The 16,462-nt window shown below is 35.8% G+C and overlaps 1 protein-coding gene across 11 annotated transcripts in view; it reads left to right on the top strand.

Annotated features, from left to right (window-relative positions):
- Positions 1-16,462, top strand: part of CHRM3 (cholinergic receptor muscarinic 3) — a 259,107-nt gene that overhangs the window by 153,977 nt on the left and 88,668 nt on the right. For 3 of the 11 annotated variants that reach the window (XM_046938561.1, XM_046938563.1, XM_046938565.1), the window contains 2 exons: positions 3,487-3,530; positions 6,098-6,227. The exons of 4 other annotated variants lie outside the window; for them this stretch is intronic. The gene's annotated coding sequence lies outside the window, so the exon portion shown is untranslated. Of the gene's footprint in view, positions 1-3,486; positions 3,531-6,097; positions 6,228-7,982; positions 8,005-16,462 lie in introns of those variants that run through there. 4 more of the 11 variants (XM_046938562.1, XM_046938564.1, XM_046938566.1 and 1 more) reach the window with 2 other exon arrangements.

Genomic DNA, 16,462 nt, shown 5'->3' with positions numbered 1-16,462 from the left:
TGTAAATCTACTGCTTTCTTTTCATTTCTGTCTTTCGATGTTCTCGATTACACCTGTGTTTTTTTCATAGGTGCTACTGACGAAACCTTACTGTAATATATTTCAGAGCAACCTGAGTCTGCAAAGCTTTAACTACTAGGAATCCTTTATGAAAGTTCAGAACCTTATTCAGACTAAGCAAGTATGCAGAAGGACATAAGGAGGAAATAAATCTGAACAAATTTAGTTATATTTAGGCTATATAAAATATGTGTTTTTAAAGGTGGTCTCAGAACAGGAAAGAATGCTTCACTTCCTTTTCCCAATGGAAAGAGTGAACACAGAAGCATCTTTTTATGAATACTCAGAAAAACCTAGAGAATGTGGAGTAACTTTGTATCACGTTTGCTGATATTGCCCTATTTCTGGTTAAGAAATGTGTAACTAGATCTGTACAGTGATGCATGTTATCTTTTGAGAGAATCATTATAGTTGCTTCAACTTTACTCAAAGGTAATTTCGTAGACAATTTGTGAGGGTTTGAAATGAAATAGTATCTTCCCATTGCACCATTTGTGTGAGCCATTCTCAGACTTCCCTTATAGACTGTTATAGCATTTGCATAATGGGCCAAGGATTCAGAATCAAACTCTTCATATTACCCAGAAATTTTCAGAGGTTGACTTGATCTCAAGTCATAAATCTGTACTGTTATGTGTGTTCAAAGCACCACTCTTGCTTTTGCACAAAGGAAAAACATTGGCTGCATTTCAAAGTTGAAAGCATATCTTATTATTTCCTGGCTTTTCTAATCTTTTTCCTACTTAATCATCATTTTAATGTACATATGCTAAATTGATTAATGTGCTTACTACAAATCAACACACCATCAAAAAGCTGTGTTTTCATCTGGCTTGATGGATATATTAGAAGCTGCATTTGTGAAATTTCATTGGAAATCTCAATATTGTGCTGCTACCTATGTTCTCGTTCTTACTCTCTCTCTTTTCAATTCTGAAACTCACAGAGATGACTGGGAAATATAGTAAATACAATGCACGGTATCTTATTCCCAAGTCAATTTTTTATTTTATTTTATTTTATTTTATTTTATTTTATTTTATTTTATTTTATTTTTTTTGCTTTTAATGTAATCTGCAGTAACCTATCCTCCTTCCCCCCCCTCCCCCCCCCCCCAAAAAAAAAGTGAGAGGAATTGATTTTGCTTTTTTTTTTGTTTGTAGGGATTGCTACGATTTTTTTAAGCATCATTCTATTAGTGTACTTATCTCTGTGAAAAATATTGCCTCTAAATTATTTCTTAATGATATTTTTTTATAAGAAGAGCTATTTGAAATCTGTTGTTAGATTCCATGTTTGCAGAAAAATTCTAAGAAGAAAAGGGCATGTCCCAAAGGAGATATCTCTATTTAGGGCTAGTTACCCCAATGATTAGATTAGCCAATCACACATAGTTCTTTATACAGTCTGAAATTCTGCATAATTTAGCTGGTTTAGTTGAACAGTTAAATAATATCTGTAGTCATTCTGATACAAAACTACGTTGTTTTTTTCCTAAAAAAGAAAATACATTATGACAACACCTTAGCCAAAGTAGCTGAGCCAAGGACTGATCTGAAACAGATTAAATTCAGAGGAGTAGGGAAGTGGGCAATAATATTCCCCTTGCTCAGCTTAAACATCTGTGAACAGATTCCAAGATCTGTTCCTCTGGGCAGAATCACCTCTTCCTAATTTTGCATAAATTAAGAAGATTCAATCATGAATTATACATTTGATCCAGGTTTTTCTCTAGAGAAAACCAGAACCTCAAAAGAGAACACTTCCAGAGAAAGTTGGATTCCACATAATACATGGTTTTTGCCCTATCTACTCATCCATTTTCATCTTCTCTTAGCAATCATAGAATCATAGAATATCCTGGGTTGGAAGTGACCCACAGGGACCATTGAGTCCAACTCCTGCCTCAACATAGGACCACCCAAAATTCAAACCATATTTCTGAGAGAATTCTCCAAATGCTCATTGAACTCTAGTAGGCTTGAGGTCATACTACTGCCGTGGGGAGACTGTTCCATGCCTGAGCACTCTCTGGTTCAGAACACTTTCCTAGCCCCCACCTGACCCTCCCCCTGACGCAGCTCCATGTTGTTCCCTCTGGCCCTGTTCCTGTCACAGAGACCAGAGCTCAGCACTGCCTCCCTGCTCCCTGTGAGGAAATATAAGCCACCACAGGACCTCATCTCAGACTCCTCTTTTCTAGGCTGAACAAACCAAGGGACCTCCACCACTCCTCATACACCTTGACCTATAGATCCTCCAACATATTCACAGCCCTCCTTTCAATAGTCATAATTTTATGTCTTTCTTGTGTAGTGGTGCCCAAACCTGTTCACAGTGCTTGAGTTGAGGTCACTGCACTACAGAGCACTACTGGACAATCCATTTTCTCTTGGCCCACAGGAGCATAACTGGTCTGGGATCTCCTTACTGTCATCTAGCTTCCTCAGAAATTTGTTGTTTTAATACCTCTGAGGGTCTGTACTGAAATATGCAAAAATAACTATAGTGGGAATCAGGTTTCCATGTGGTGGGGCTAGTGGTACAGTTAGTGGTACAGCTAGGATAAACATATGAGTCTAAATAAATCCATGGTTTAGAATGACAGTGACCCTATATTATCAGAAAAGAACATCCACTTCTCTGTTATAACCTTTTGATGTCTTGGATTATTCTTTTGTTTTGCTGCCAGTCACTACTTAATGTTGTTTAACCTATTCCTTATTGATGTAAACTGTTGTAATATATACCATATGCCTGTATTTAACTTTTTCTTATTTTTACTAATGAATGGCACTTCCAAATTTGCATTTATAGACAGTATGAAATAGAATGAAATGAAAAATCTTGAAATTAGACAACAGCTACCTTTAGGTAGCAGGAGTAATCTACTACATATAACGATAATTTAAAAAAATGATCTCTGCACCATAAGATCTAGTTGTTCACTGTTAGATCTCTTAGTTTAGATATAAATCGGTTGTATTGTGAAAAGCTTATTTGTTGATACCATTGATATATATGGTAAGGAGAATTAGGGCACTGATTAAAAAAAATTGTATTAACTACACACATAGTTTGTCTGAAAGATCAATTTAAAATTCACAAGTTACTCATTTTTTCCACCTTCACTTGGGAGGGTGGAAAGACTGTGTTGGTGTCCTGAAAAGTCCCATAAAACATCTGTTGCTTTGTTTTCAGAATAGGATGTGGAATTTTTATCTGCCAGACTATGATAAATTGAAAACTGTATCGACAAAGTAATAATTTAAGACAATATGCCTCATGTACCTCAAACTGGCTTAGATTTACTGAATCCAGGACAACTGGTTCAGTTCAAGTTAGCAGTGCATATATCTATGCAGTACCTCAGACAAGCTGTAGTTGCCAATGTGTTAACTAACTCTGAATTTCATGTTACTACAGCTCTCATTAACCTCCAGTATCACCAGAATAGTCTCCTTGCCCATGTAAGTATTAAAGCTTCTAGAGCTTTAGTTTAATAAAATGGATTTCTAGAACCAGCCTTAGCATCGATTTTATGGAGCATATTTACTCACTATTTCAACAATGAGCAGTTGGCCAAATGGAATCAGATAGCTACTGCTTAGCTTAGACATTAGAACAGAAAACAATAATAAAGTATTAAGTGTATCTTGGTTAATCTCGTGCTCTACTGGTACACTTAAGTGTAGGTGTGAAATAAATGTCCCTTGAGAGTCTTTAGTGTGGTAATACACTAGATTCCTTTTAATTTAAAGCAGCATACTCTGCAAACAACACTGACACTGACTGCATTGGATTTTAAATTATGTCAATTACTCTGCAGCGCCTCAGTCCATGAAAATATTTGCAGGCTCCTCTTAGGCTTTCATTGTCTCTGAGAAGTCAAGTCCAGGGAATATACAGCAAGGCCTTATGTTTATCTTTCATATAACATGTCAAAAATGTCAAAGCCATTTTGAGCACAGCCAGAATACAGTCTTAATTACAATTACAATCTGCAACCTCAAACTATAAAATTTGAATCACAGTGTCATCTCTTTCCAAAGAACATGACTGAGTTATTCCAGCTGGAAGCTTATACCTGGGCCATGTGGAGAGTTGCTCTTCTGGAGTTTTCAAGCTTCAGAGGCTTAATTTTGCCCACTAATAAACTAAGTGGCAATGACAGAAACACTGTGCCTGTTAACACACTTCGGAGTTGCACTGTGCTAGGAAGTTGCTCTGTGATCTTATACACAACCAGAGACATATATTTTCCTAGTTTTTGTCTGTCTGAGCATGCTCAATGCTTTCCTTTCTGTTTAATGAGTTCAGCAGTTCAGTACATGGTTGGTGTGTATACCAGCTGTACAGCCTTGTATCTTCAATACTCCTGCTCAGTCCCCTTTGGAAGAAAATTTCCTGTCATGACACGTTACCTACAGTTACATGAGTGAATAATTCTCTATGAACTCTCTTCATAATCCTGTGCTGTGCTATTGTTAAATAAGAAACTAGGTACTGAACTTAGCTTCAACATCAGGCATGATACTTTTCAGATTAAAAGAGCATCTATGTTTTATTTAATTGGTCCTTCATGTTTATTTTTTTGAGGTTTGGGTTTATTCCTTAAACATTCTTGAAGGTACTTAACTATTCAAGATCCATGTTTTTCATGTGTCATCAAGACGTCCTATTTATCTTCTTCCTCTCTTGATACAACAGCTGTTCATACCAAGTAACCTTTTGCTTTATAAATTCAGTTTCTGGGGGATATATTTACCCCTTTCACTCTCATTAAATGAGAATAAAACACTTGTATATTTCTCCCTGGGTACAAATAAGGGAAAACTGTGGTCTTAAAACAAAATTGATACATAAAACAATCTTCTTTCTACTGATCTTTCCTGCTCTCCCATCTCAAATTGCAAATTAAAGAATTAAATAGCCCAGATGTACTTATATAACATTACAACACTTTTAAACTTAAGAAAACACAAGCTAAACCACTGTTTTGCTGGACTTTGATGAAAGATAAACTTGGCCTAAACATTGCCTTTGGGAGTGTTTCTGTTGGGATTTTTTTGGGTGGTTATCTGGCTTTGTTTGTTAGGACTTATTAAGTACTGATATTATATAAACTCATCTGAATTACAGCATTATTTCATTTGTAACTGGAGATCAGCACAGGAGGTAGAAAATATCTCTGGTTTGAGAACTGCTACCAGGATGTCAGTAGCGGGTGTCATTAGGATGCTGGGCATGAGGTTCAAATCATGCTCTTGTGAAGCAGGGCTGGTGCATCATGGGATTGTTGAATCCAGACTTGTGCAAGAATCTGGCATGTTTCAGTGCTTGAAATACTGTTCAGAATACCCTGCTCTAGTTTAAAAACAGAAATATGAAAAGAAAGTAGACTTTACAAACTTATATGATACTCCTGCAGAACTGATCAGAAAGTGTTTAAAAGTACAAAACCGTGTAATATTTTCCTGAATCTTGTACATTGCAGTTAATATTCTGAATTATCTTCATAATTTCTGCTGACAGCTGTTTACACTGGTTCTAATGATAAGCACTTTTTTAAAAAGTCAATGCAGGTCTTACAGTTGATAAGACTACCTACCCCTTTTCTTTTGTTTGTGTTCATTAATTTTATCTTACTATCATCTATTTAGTTTTTGGGTTTTTTTTACATAGAAATAAAATAAGGAGGGAAATAAAATAGTACTCTAATCAACAATCACAAATGTCCTACATTTTAATATACCCTTACCTTTCCTTGAATGGCAAATTAATTTCTTCTTCTGCCTGTAAACTTTAGGATATGATTAAAGTGATGATATGCAGTAAAGATACTAATCTATGGTAGATTTTTCAAATACTTATGGTTATAACAAAAGCTTACTGTACTGGCACTGCACCAGTATTGCTTTATATGGACAAAGGGAAAGCCGAAACTTCACTTGTTACATTATAAGCTGTTCATAATAAGAAAGGTTTAGAATTCCCTAATCTCAGGATTTACCAATTGATATTTAATGTATTCCAGATGCTTCAATTAATCTTCCCAAGGACGTGAAAGTGTTCCATATTCTCCAAATCCATCTACTGGTATCCCTTCAGTTTCAGATGAAGTGCTGTGGGTCCTTGAATATATTTTCTGTTTTGTATTTTTAAAGGTAAATTGTTTATGGATTATTCAAAGTTAATTCTGTTCATTGATCAGTCACTGGGGGAAAAACTGCATAATTATTAGGAATAAATTATTGTCAGACAAACTATTTTATAATCAGTGAAAAGTTTTAGAGGCTATAACATAAAAATAGTGTTAAATTTGAAGTTATTGCATCAAATACAATAAATCCAGTATATGTGTATAAAATATTTATTTCTTCTAGTTGATTGCCATTCTATGAAATGGCTACTTTTGACTTTAATTTGGACATTATTCATAATCATTTGGCAGGAACAGGACCATGGGTATGTTGATTTAACCAGCTCTTCATTGCAGACTGCCAGCTATTGCAAATTGTTATTTTGGATGCTATACTTTCTTCAGAGAGCCTAAACTCTGAATGTAGATATTGTGTAGAAACAGGCCATCATGCTGCATTGAAGGCCACTTAATGTAGCCCCAGTCTGTGGCATACCTTTCATGCAGAGTGAAACACCATCTCACACTCGTGGATTTTCTGCAGTAGTCAGTCTTTATGTCAGCCTTTAGTGCACACTGTAGTTGGAGGAAAAAAATATATCTTCTGTTTGTTGGATCATTGTTTGAAGAAAATCAATTGCCTGAAAGGAACCTATTCCTCCTTCTCCAGGAGTGTTCCAAAGTGGGGTTGATGCAGTATATTTGGGGTTTCCCCAGCAGTGCTGCCAACGGTGCCTGCCTTTTACTAAAACTCCAAAGTTCAGCAGCACCTACACAACTAGGGGATTACAGTCTACATAGAATAGGGCTCCCCTCTCCTCTGAATACTGTAATTATTTTCTTGTAAACGTGAGGATTTGAAGTTTGGTACCATCACTGTTTTAATCTGCAGCCATTTTGGAGATGCCCCTGAAATCATGATCCCAGGCTCAGGTATCAGAGAAAGCCAAAGAGTGGGTTGTGTGATACTACCTCTCTTACTTTGTTTTGGATTGTATTTTGTTATTGTTTTGTTGCTGTTTTTTCCTGCTTTAAAGCAGAATTTTGAATTAAATAATTCTGTAAGTTTGCTCAGATCTTACTGAATTATTTCTAAAGGTAGAGATAGATTTCCCTTGCTCAGAGCATACTGCTGAGTTCAGGCGTATGCTGACAGGTCACAATTTAGTTTTTACGCTCCAGAAAGAACAAGGCATCTTCTGTTCTTGTTAGACCTCATGTGCTGGGGTTGAATGAACAAATGAAACTCAGGGATGAATGTAGACCTGGGCTTTCATACAGGGCTCTTAGCATTATTGCTGCATAAGTTCCAGAGGTGAAAATCAGTTTACGCTTGAATGTAGAACAGAAGTGATAGTACCTACATAGCGTGTGACTGTATCACTTGATTTGAAGTATTTACATGTTTCTGGGAAAGTGTTTAATTCTTCGGTCTCTTGGGTTTAGTTTGGAGCCTGACTTTTGTATATACAAAATCTGTGGGAAAATTTAAATTGTCTTCGTTTTTCTATTTAAAAGAAGACTTAGAGCCAAAATAGTATTTCAACACTACTTTTTATCAGTTGATAAGTATCTTCAGAACTTGTAACACTGCATGTTATAAGATTACTAATACAAAATAGTAAATATTATAAAAAAAGATTCTACAGGAGAGACTGAATATTGGATGCATTTCAGAGAAGAGACTCTGGGAAAATTTTTCCCTTCCAAAGAAGTGATGCAGAACATCTTTTTGCCATTCAAAATTTGATATTGTATGTGGTTGCTTTGTTATCACAAGAAGAGCGTGCGTATGTGTATAGGTAAGTAGGATTCATTAGTACATTTTGTGTCACTGGCTAGCAAGGGTTTTGGCACTGAGTTTAGTGTTCAATGAATGGTAAAAGCAATAGTACCTACGCTTGATGAATATGACTTAGAATTGAGCTAGATACTTATCCAAACTGGATTTCTAGTTATATTGTGATTGGCAGAAAAAAGATCAGTCTTTTGTGACCTCTCAGCTGTGACAGAAAAAAAAACCCAACTATCTAATTAAACAATTTACCGTGTTATTTGTGGTATTCTGAATTATTCCTTATACTTAGCAGAGAAATAAGCTCTTCAAAAAGAGTAAATGTTTTCTGTTTATTCCTAGTTATTGGTTTTAGAACTGCTGTAAGTGGTATAAAGAGCAACCTTAGAAATGTATGTGCCTCTGCGTAGGTGCCAGAATAATCTCCATTTTACTGCTGCACCTTAGCACTTGTCACAATGATTGAACATGTCTCAACTTGTGCAAAATGGCTGATTTAGGTTTGTCATGATGTATGTTATTTGTCTGATAAATTTAATTTCACAGTAGAAAATCACATGATATTTACTGTAGTCCTGTTCTCGTTATATTTCCACAAGTGCTTGCACTCAAATCTGGTAGTTGTATAGCCTTATGTTATTTTTGTGAAATGCTGGTCATTGTAACAACTTTCTTTTTCCCCCTCTCTACTTTCTCCCGACTTTAAGGTAATGCAGTTAGAATGAACTTAAAAATAACTGCTGCCTCACCATTGCTGATTACTGGCAGGTTACAAAAGTTATATCAGCTATTTTCTTTCTCAGTGCAACATTAATATTATAATACAAGCCTTTGTCAAAGAAAATAGCTGAAGAAAAATGTTGCAACTCAAATAGGAACCTGTTCAAAAGATCTTTCATGCATGATCACGTCCAGGAGCAAAAGCCTTATCGCTCTGCAGGAAGCTGCAGAAGTCAGGACGAGTTGCTTTAACTGGTAATATGTGTTCTTTTGGCAAAACAAAACCTGAGGTTTTGCTAAGTTCATCTGCTATTGATGCAGATGTCTTTCTTACTTGCCAGGAGACACAAGTGGGCATAGGTGGAATTTCTTTTGAGATGTCATGATTTCAGCCTTCTGAGAAATCTCTTTGTTTCCAGTACTGATAGGAGTTTTCTGTGTTTTTCATTGATCCATATGCAGTGATGGAAGTGTTTCTTATTACTGTCTTTTTATGGACTGTTTTTTCATTATTTTAGGAAATTGAAGAAGTTTGAGGAGAATGGCAAATGGAGTAAATAGGCTTTGTTTTCACACTTAGTATCTATTTGGGAGATTTGGGAACTTATGCCAATCCTATTTGCACAAGCATTAAACGTTACAGAATTTTTCAAAGCAGAACTCTGGACATTTTAAATCTTTCAGTACTATGGCCAAAACCAATTATATTACATTTCCTATGCTTCTAAAAGTAAAAAGGTGTAACACTGTAAGCTCACGGCTTGTTCCTCATTTGTACTGAGTCCTAAAATACTTGCTATTGTACTAGCACATAGCTATTTATACATGGTCTCTAAGTTAGATCTAAACTAAGCTGATCTTTATCAACCATGTTATTTCTTACCACTTCGTCTGACAGCTTTAATACTTAGGCAGCTGGCCTCTGCTAGTAAGGTATTATTATATCACTAGAATACCAAAAAATGTCTTTGAGCATTCCTTCAGCTTGTGCCTATTAAAATTAAGAGAGGAAAAGGTATTCTGTACAAGAGAAATGTAGTAAATGCTATGTGGAGCTACAGGATTAACAGCTGTGTGGGCCTGTAGTGGCATCATGTTGTTTTTGTGTAGAAAACATGCTATTGGCATCTCACTATGCAATGTATTGGATTCAGAAGGAAATTTGTGACAGGTTCTTCCTGAAATCTGTTACATTGCTGTGAAAGTAGTATTTCAGTAGGGCAAACCTATGAATTCCTTCTATGAAGGTTTCTTGTTCATACAAAATATTCAACAGCATTAGTGCAAGGGGTATTTAGTGCTTTTATTTCAGCTCAAAGACCAACAGTTTTTCTTTGTGTGCTGAAGCAAGGCAATGCTTTTTGTTTATCATACTTAGTACCGCATGAGGACTAGATAATCCTCAATTCTAGAAGGATTGAAGCCTGAAAAGGATTTAAGTTGGTTCTCTTAAAAAAAAAAAGAAGAAGAAGAAGAAGAAGAAGTCATTTTCTCCACTTATTTCTTTTTTTATTTTTATTATTTATTTATTTATTTATAAACAGAAGGGAGGGGAGATATAAGGGAGTAGGATGTTCTTTTATTTTTATGATTTATTGTACTATATTCATCTTCAAGAATGGTAGATATTCTCACTGGCTGATCTTGCAGTATGATGTAAAATACCGCAAGAACGCTTATAGCATCTATCAAGGTGAAGTCAATCCATTTGTCATTCCTTTCTTCAAAATGATAGTGGTTTTGGATTTTTTTTTATTTGGCAAAAATTAGTTGCAAAATTCTGGAATTATCCTTGTTGCTTAGACTCTGAAGTGCTGAGCAATTTGATTTTTTGCTGCTCTTAGCATATTACTGCAGTCAGATTAATTAAAACATATAATAAACATAACAAAAATAAATTAAAACATAAAAATAAAACATGAAGAGAGCTCTGTTTGTATGAAAAACATACAAATGTTGCCAAAGATTACTGCCTGCGTTATGCACAAAATATTGTGAAGTTGTCCAAGTGAAAATGATGAGCCTGCCTTCTGATACCAGTATGTAAACTTTTAAAATATTCATTAATATGTTTATACATATCAATATGGTTATACATTCTATACAAACGTAGTTTACCATATGTTTATATATTCTATGTATTTGTTCAAGAAATGGGCATATGTACTTTGGAATTATTTTTCAAAATAGAAAGATAGCATTAAATATAACTTTGCTGATGTGAGTAGTTCTAGGTCAGCAATTTTGTAAATCTAAATTCAGATCTTAAGCATAACTGAATTCATACAAGAAACCAAGCAGAACAAAATTGTCATGGTTCACCCAAACAAGGAAAAAATGTGCTTGAAAGAAATAAAAAAGCTATTACCATTTTGCTGAGTGCTTTCCATAGTTTTGCACAGTGGTGTATCAAGCAGAAGAAAGTGGCCATTAATAGAGAAGCAAGCCATTGTTTGGTGCTATGAATGACAATTTTATGTGAAATGCAGAAGATAAAAAATTTGAACGTGTCTGAAAGGGAAGACTCTGTCATAGTTTTGATACATCCATTTCAGCTAAAACCTGCTTTGCATCATCACACAAACACACCCATCTAGATGCACATTACAATGAATTTCCATTGATATTTTAGCTGTAAGAACACATAATAGTGTATTTTATTGCACGTCCATTTGTAGGATAACACCATAGACTAGATAGATACCTTAGTTTAATTTGGAGGTTTCTGCTAAATGCTGTACAATAATGTAATAAGTACAGTGTTAATGACTGAAGGGAGAGTTCTACCTGAACAAACATTTTCAGTAAAGCTGAATAGAATTCAGGTATAGCAGTAAAGCTTGTTCGGTTGTATTTGATAGGATCATGAATCACTCTCATCCTGTGGAAAAAAATAATATCCTCTGTAGGAAGCATCATTTCATAAGCAAAAACAGATTGTAGAAAACTGCTCTGGCTGAAATGTAAGCTCTTAAATAGGCATTGCATCATCCAGGAAATTCACATAGGCAATCCATGCCAAACAGAGAATAACGTAGTCTTTTAATCAAATGGTTTCTACATTAGAGACCTGCTTATCACATGCTTTCGCAAAGATTTAAGTCAACAATAGGTTACAAAACGTAGCATGCAGCTTTCATAAATGATTGCTTTTCTTGTGATGGTCCTCCATCAGGTGATAGCTTCTACATTCACTTCATTTTCCACTTGGTTGTTTTCCCTCAGCTGTGTAGTCTGGGAAATGCAAAATATATTGTGAATACTTTAGGGTACTCACAACAGGCCTTGTATTTCATTCGAAGGTCCTTGGTGCCTTTAACACTTGGAATTTTCTCAATCACTTTTTGCAAGAATAAGTTGAAAAGTGAGAAGTTTTCTTTAAAGTGAGAGCTGTTTGTGGTGCAGTTCAGCAAGGAGAATGCATAGCTGGAGCTGAAGTTGTCAGCTTACTGCTCCTGAATATGACAGTGGCTATATTTTAAATGTCTGATGGTCTTGATAATAACTGTTGTCAGGCTTTGGGACCATTCTAAAAGTTTTCTGTACACAAATACACTTGGTTTTTAAAAATATATCCTCACTTTTCCCTGTTATAAAGATATGGTATGTTCAGCTGCTATAAAGATTTTCAAAGATACCAAACTTTCCCTTCACTTACCTGTGTTACAGCATAGACAGAAATCTCTGGTAAATGCAGACTAAGATAGGCTTTAATGTTAGTTTAACATTTTAACATTAATTTAACATTACAAGTTACATTGCTTACTGCCATTTATGCCAGTATGATTATGTTAGTTGAGTAAAACAGAGGAGACATAAGGCCAAATTCACATCAAGTCATAAACGTTAATAGTTAAGGGAATGGTTCCATGCACTGCATGTTAAAAGAATAAATGATTTCACATATGAAGAGCTCTGCTCATTGTCATTTTTAGAACTCTCAGTTACATGACTGATGCTTTTCTATTTATTCTACAGAAGGACTTATACTGTTAAACAGTGGTATTGGAGAGATCTTCCTGCAAGGCATTTTTTGAGGAAAGTAAAAAAAAAAAACAATCATGTTTGTTATGCTTTATTTTCCTCATTAGATGTACGTCAATTGAATTGCATTACTAATAATATGTTTTAAAAACAAAACATAAATGCAATTCCTTTACTACCCTATCCACCAAGTGAAAAACCTGCCTTTGTCCTCCAGAAATTGAACAAGATACTTGCTGTCAGGATCAAATCACCTGAATGATAGTTGAGTCCCAGCTTTCTGTTCCAAAAACAGCACCCAACTTCCACACTGATGCATATGCTCATGCAATATATTGGTCAGGAAATGCAAATTCTAATCAATTTTTTTCCCCTCTCGCTGGAATGATTTATGGTGTGCATTCTTTAATATTAAATAAGAATGGTAACAATGATAAAGAGGCTTAGAACCTCCTTATTGTATTATATGATTTATAAAATTACCAGAAAAAGTTATGGCCTTAGGAATTCTTGCAAGGATCTGATCCTTTTCAGCAAAATAAACCATAGTTGTGTACATAGCCTGCCCACCCTATCCATCAGAACCTCTGCATGTTTCTGTATCTGAGCCAAGATTTCAAAGGGAAATGAAATGGGGAAGGAACAGCAGGGCCAGGATGACAAAACATGTTCCTGTCTCTGTAGCTTGATAGAATATGTCTAAATTGTGTCTTCTAGATTGTAAAATATTATTGAAATACATAAAAAATAAAATTGCTTGAACTACTGCTATGGAGGGACATGGCGTAGTGCCTCAAAATCTAGGTATTTCAGCTCCATTCATTTGCTCTTATATTTGCAATGAAACCTGAGGATACAGAGTTTCACACAAACTACTGGATGTACCCCTGACCTGCACTAGTATACAGGTCAGAGCTTCCTGCGCCCCATCTCAATTCAGTGGTGCTGAACTCGGCTCTCAGTGTGTACTGAGACAAACACTGTTTGTTTTCTCATCCCTTCCTGAAGTTTGTCTCACTGATTAATTCTCACAGCTTACTATTCCTGATAATTAGATGATGATTTAATAATTGATTTCTAGCTGTTTGCTAATTAAATAGATGAATCATATATGCACACTTTTAATTTTATCTGATTTCAAAGAGTGTGATCAGAGCCATTGCAAACGGAGCAGGAAGGAATGATTTCAATGTACATGCATAATCTTCAAAACCATGTATAAATGCTCCTCAGATTTTTTAAATGCTGTAGATTTATCTACTTGAGCTGAAAGTGCTGTCAGTAACTGATCAGAGCAGCTCTTATTTAATCTAATCTAATGAAAATCCTACCTGAATAGCTAAAAGCTAAGGACTGAGATTCCTCAGAACTAAATTCTAGGCTTTCTTCATGAGCAGTCTTGGCCAAATTTCCACATGTACCAAGCATGTGCAACCTGTGGTGAGATAAATCAGGTGGGCTATCCAAAATCTGTCAGCATCTACTTTAATGCTTACATTTCTGCACCTGTATTTATTCTTTATTCTCAGTTTATGTTGTGAGTGTAAATCATTTGAATTTTAGTCAAACGTTATCCACTGTGAGAGCAGTAAGCAGAACCTAGATGGATGTCTTCATTGTCCATATGCTGTTGAATTTTAACTCTGCTTATATGAGATCTCAACTGCACCTAAATATTACGTATATAGTTCTTGGTGCAGTTACAGGAGATCTTTGATTAACCATTAACTTTCTCTGTGCTTTTGATCTCTCCCAGGCTTTCCTAACATTAAGATTCTCCTGGACTTTTGGAAATAAAAGAGATAAAAGACATACAAAATATTTTCATTCCTTTCTCTGTATAGGACGTAAAGTTGATTTTGAATTCAATTGTGAACAGAACCTATTTAAATGGATTTGAAAGTGGAAGATAATTCATCTTAGTGTAGAGAAATGTGGGCTTTGCCTTTCCACTGTGGATGCAGATGTGAACAGCAGTGATGAAACAGAGCGTTCTGCATGTGAGGGGAAGTGAGCTGTTGAAAGTGCAGAGCCACAGCCGGGAGGTCACATTGTTATCTCGTGACCTGCAGAGAGATGCAATGCACCTGCTGTAAGGGAAATAAATGAGTAAGGAGGTTCACTTTTACTTTCCACTTCTAAATTGGCCTGGCAGCTGGCCAGACACAAGTATAGCATAGGTAGCCACTTCCATGCAACTGAGAAGATTCAGGTTCATTTCTCAGATGTAAAATTGGCCTGAAGCACATTTATCACCTTTGCTACACTCCCAGCATCTTTCCTCACCCTGACTGCATAATTCCTAAGTGGGTGCCCCTTTCTTACCGGCCAGGAACTGTTATGAAGTGTTGGTAAGAAATGTTTTGTTTGGAACTGGAGTGTACTAAAGTGCTCCAGAGCTAAGCTAAAGCGATGGCTGGTTAAGTGCTTTGCTGAGCAATATCCCACAAATTGCAGCTATGCATCATAGGCCTGTTAGTTTTTAGAGTGCTTTTTGTTGGTTTTTGTTGTTGTTGTTGTTGTTGTTCTTTGCTACAGCTCCTATTAACCCAGCTTTAGAATTGTTGATCAGGTTTTACATTTGGATTCCCTGTTCCCACTCCTACCCTGGCACCATGCTGGCCTGCAGCCAGGAACTCATGTAGGACAGGAATCAGGATTAGCGATCATCTTAGATTTGCAGCAGCTTTTATGTTGTGGGGGTGCTTCAGGGGTGAGTAATGACATTGAAAATATGGGCTGTAAGAGGTCAGAGGAACAGGAGGGCAACTAGTGAGTTATCCCACAAAATTGCCAGAGGATGCTGCAGCCCTACCTGTAGCTAAACCACTATAAAATGCCTGAGTTGCTCCTGCACAGGTCTGTTCAAATGTCTACCTCAAGCAGATTTTCAGAAAAATGCATCTAAACAATGACTCATAGAGCAGAGAGAACAGAGAGTTGAAGGATAGGAAGAGATTTTCCAAATTGACTGGTTCTACATTGTTGTTATGAGTTTCTCTGCAAGTTTGATGATGCAGAACAGCCATAAAGCTGATTTAACAACATGGTTTTGCTGAATTTACTGCTTCACCATAAGCAGTGTAAAGCAACTGGAGCTTACTAAGGAATCAGGCTTGTTTATTTAATTTTTCTCTGTGTACTTCAACTTTACTCTCTATACTTCATAGCAACATTATTAAATGATTAAAACTTGAGAAGCATTCATCTTTGTTTATAGCAGAAGCTGAAATAATTTGGGAAAAAGATGTTTTCCTCTGATCTTCTTCAACTTTTTCAATTAAACTACGTTTGAATTTTAAATCTTTTGGGACTCATTCTTCATTATATTTTCTCAGTATTGCGTGTGTGTCATCTCCTGAGAACTGATTTCCCCAGGGCTGAGTCACTTTACATATTGTTTGAATATGAGACAATAAAGAACAACTGCATTCAACAAACAGTAAGGAAAAACATGCAGTAGAAGTAAAGTCATAACTATGGGTGGTTATAATTACTGTTTATTGTCCTCTTATATATCTGCTTTGCCTCAGCCATCCTCTTACATACTTTTCTATGCATACGTTGTACTTGACTGTAACTTAAATACATATTGGGCCAGTTCTTCAGCAAACAGACTCTGATGATGATGGAGAAATTGGAGGTTAATTCTGTTTGTTGTGAGTACTGACAAAGACTTTGGACTATTTCCAGTTGAGCTCCAAGATGATTTTAGCAATTTAAACAATGGAAATGAAATCTCAGTGTGATAAAAATTATTC

Source organism: Gallus gallus, chromosome 3 (genome assembly GCF_016699485.2).
Source record: "Gallus gallus isolate bGalGal1 chromosome 3, bGalGal1.mat.broiler.GRCg7b, whole genome shotgun sequence".
NCBI lineage: Eukaryota > Metazoa > Chordata > Aves > Galliformes > Phasianidae > Gallus > Gallus gallus.
The sequence above is the reverse complement of the archived record's forward strand: the minus strand, read 5'-3'. Positions and strand labels throughout refer to the sequence as shown.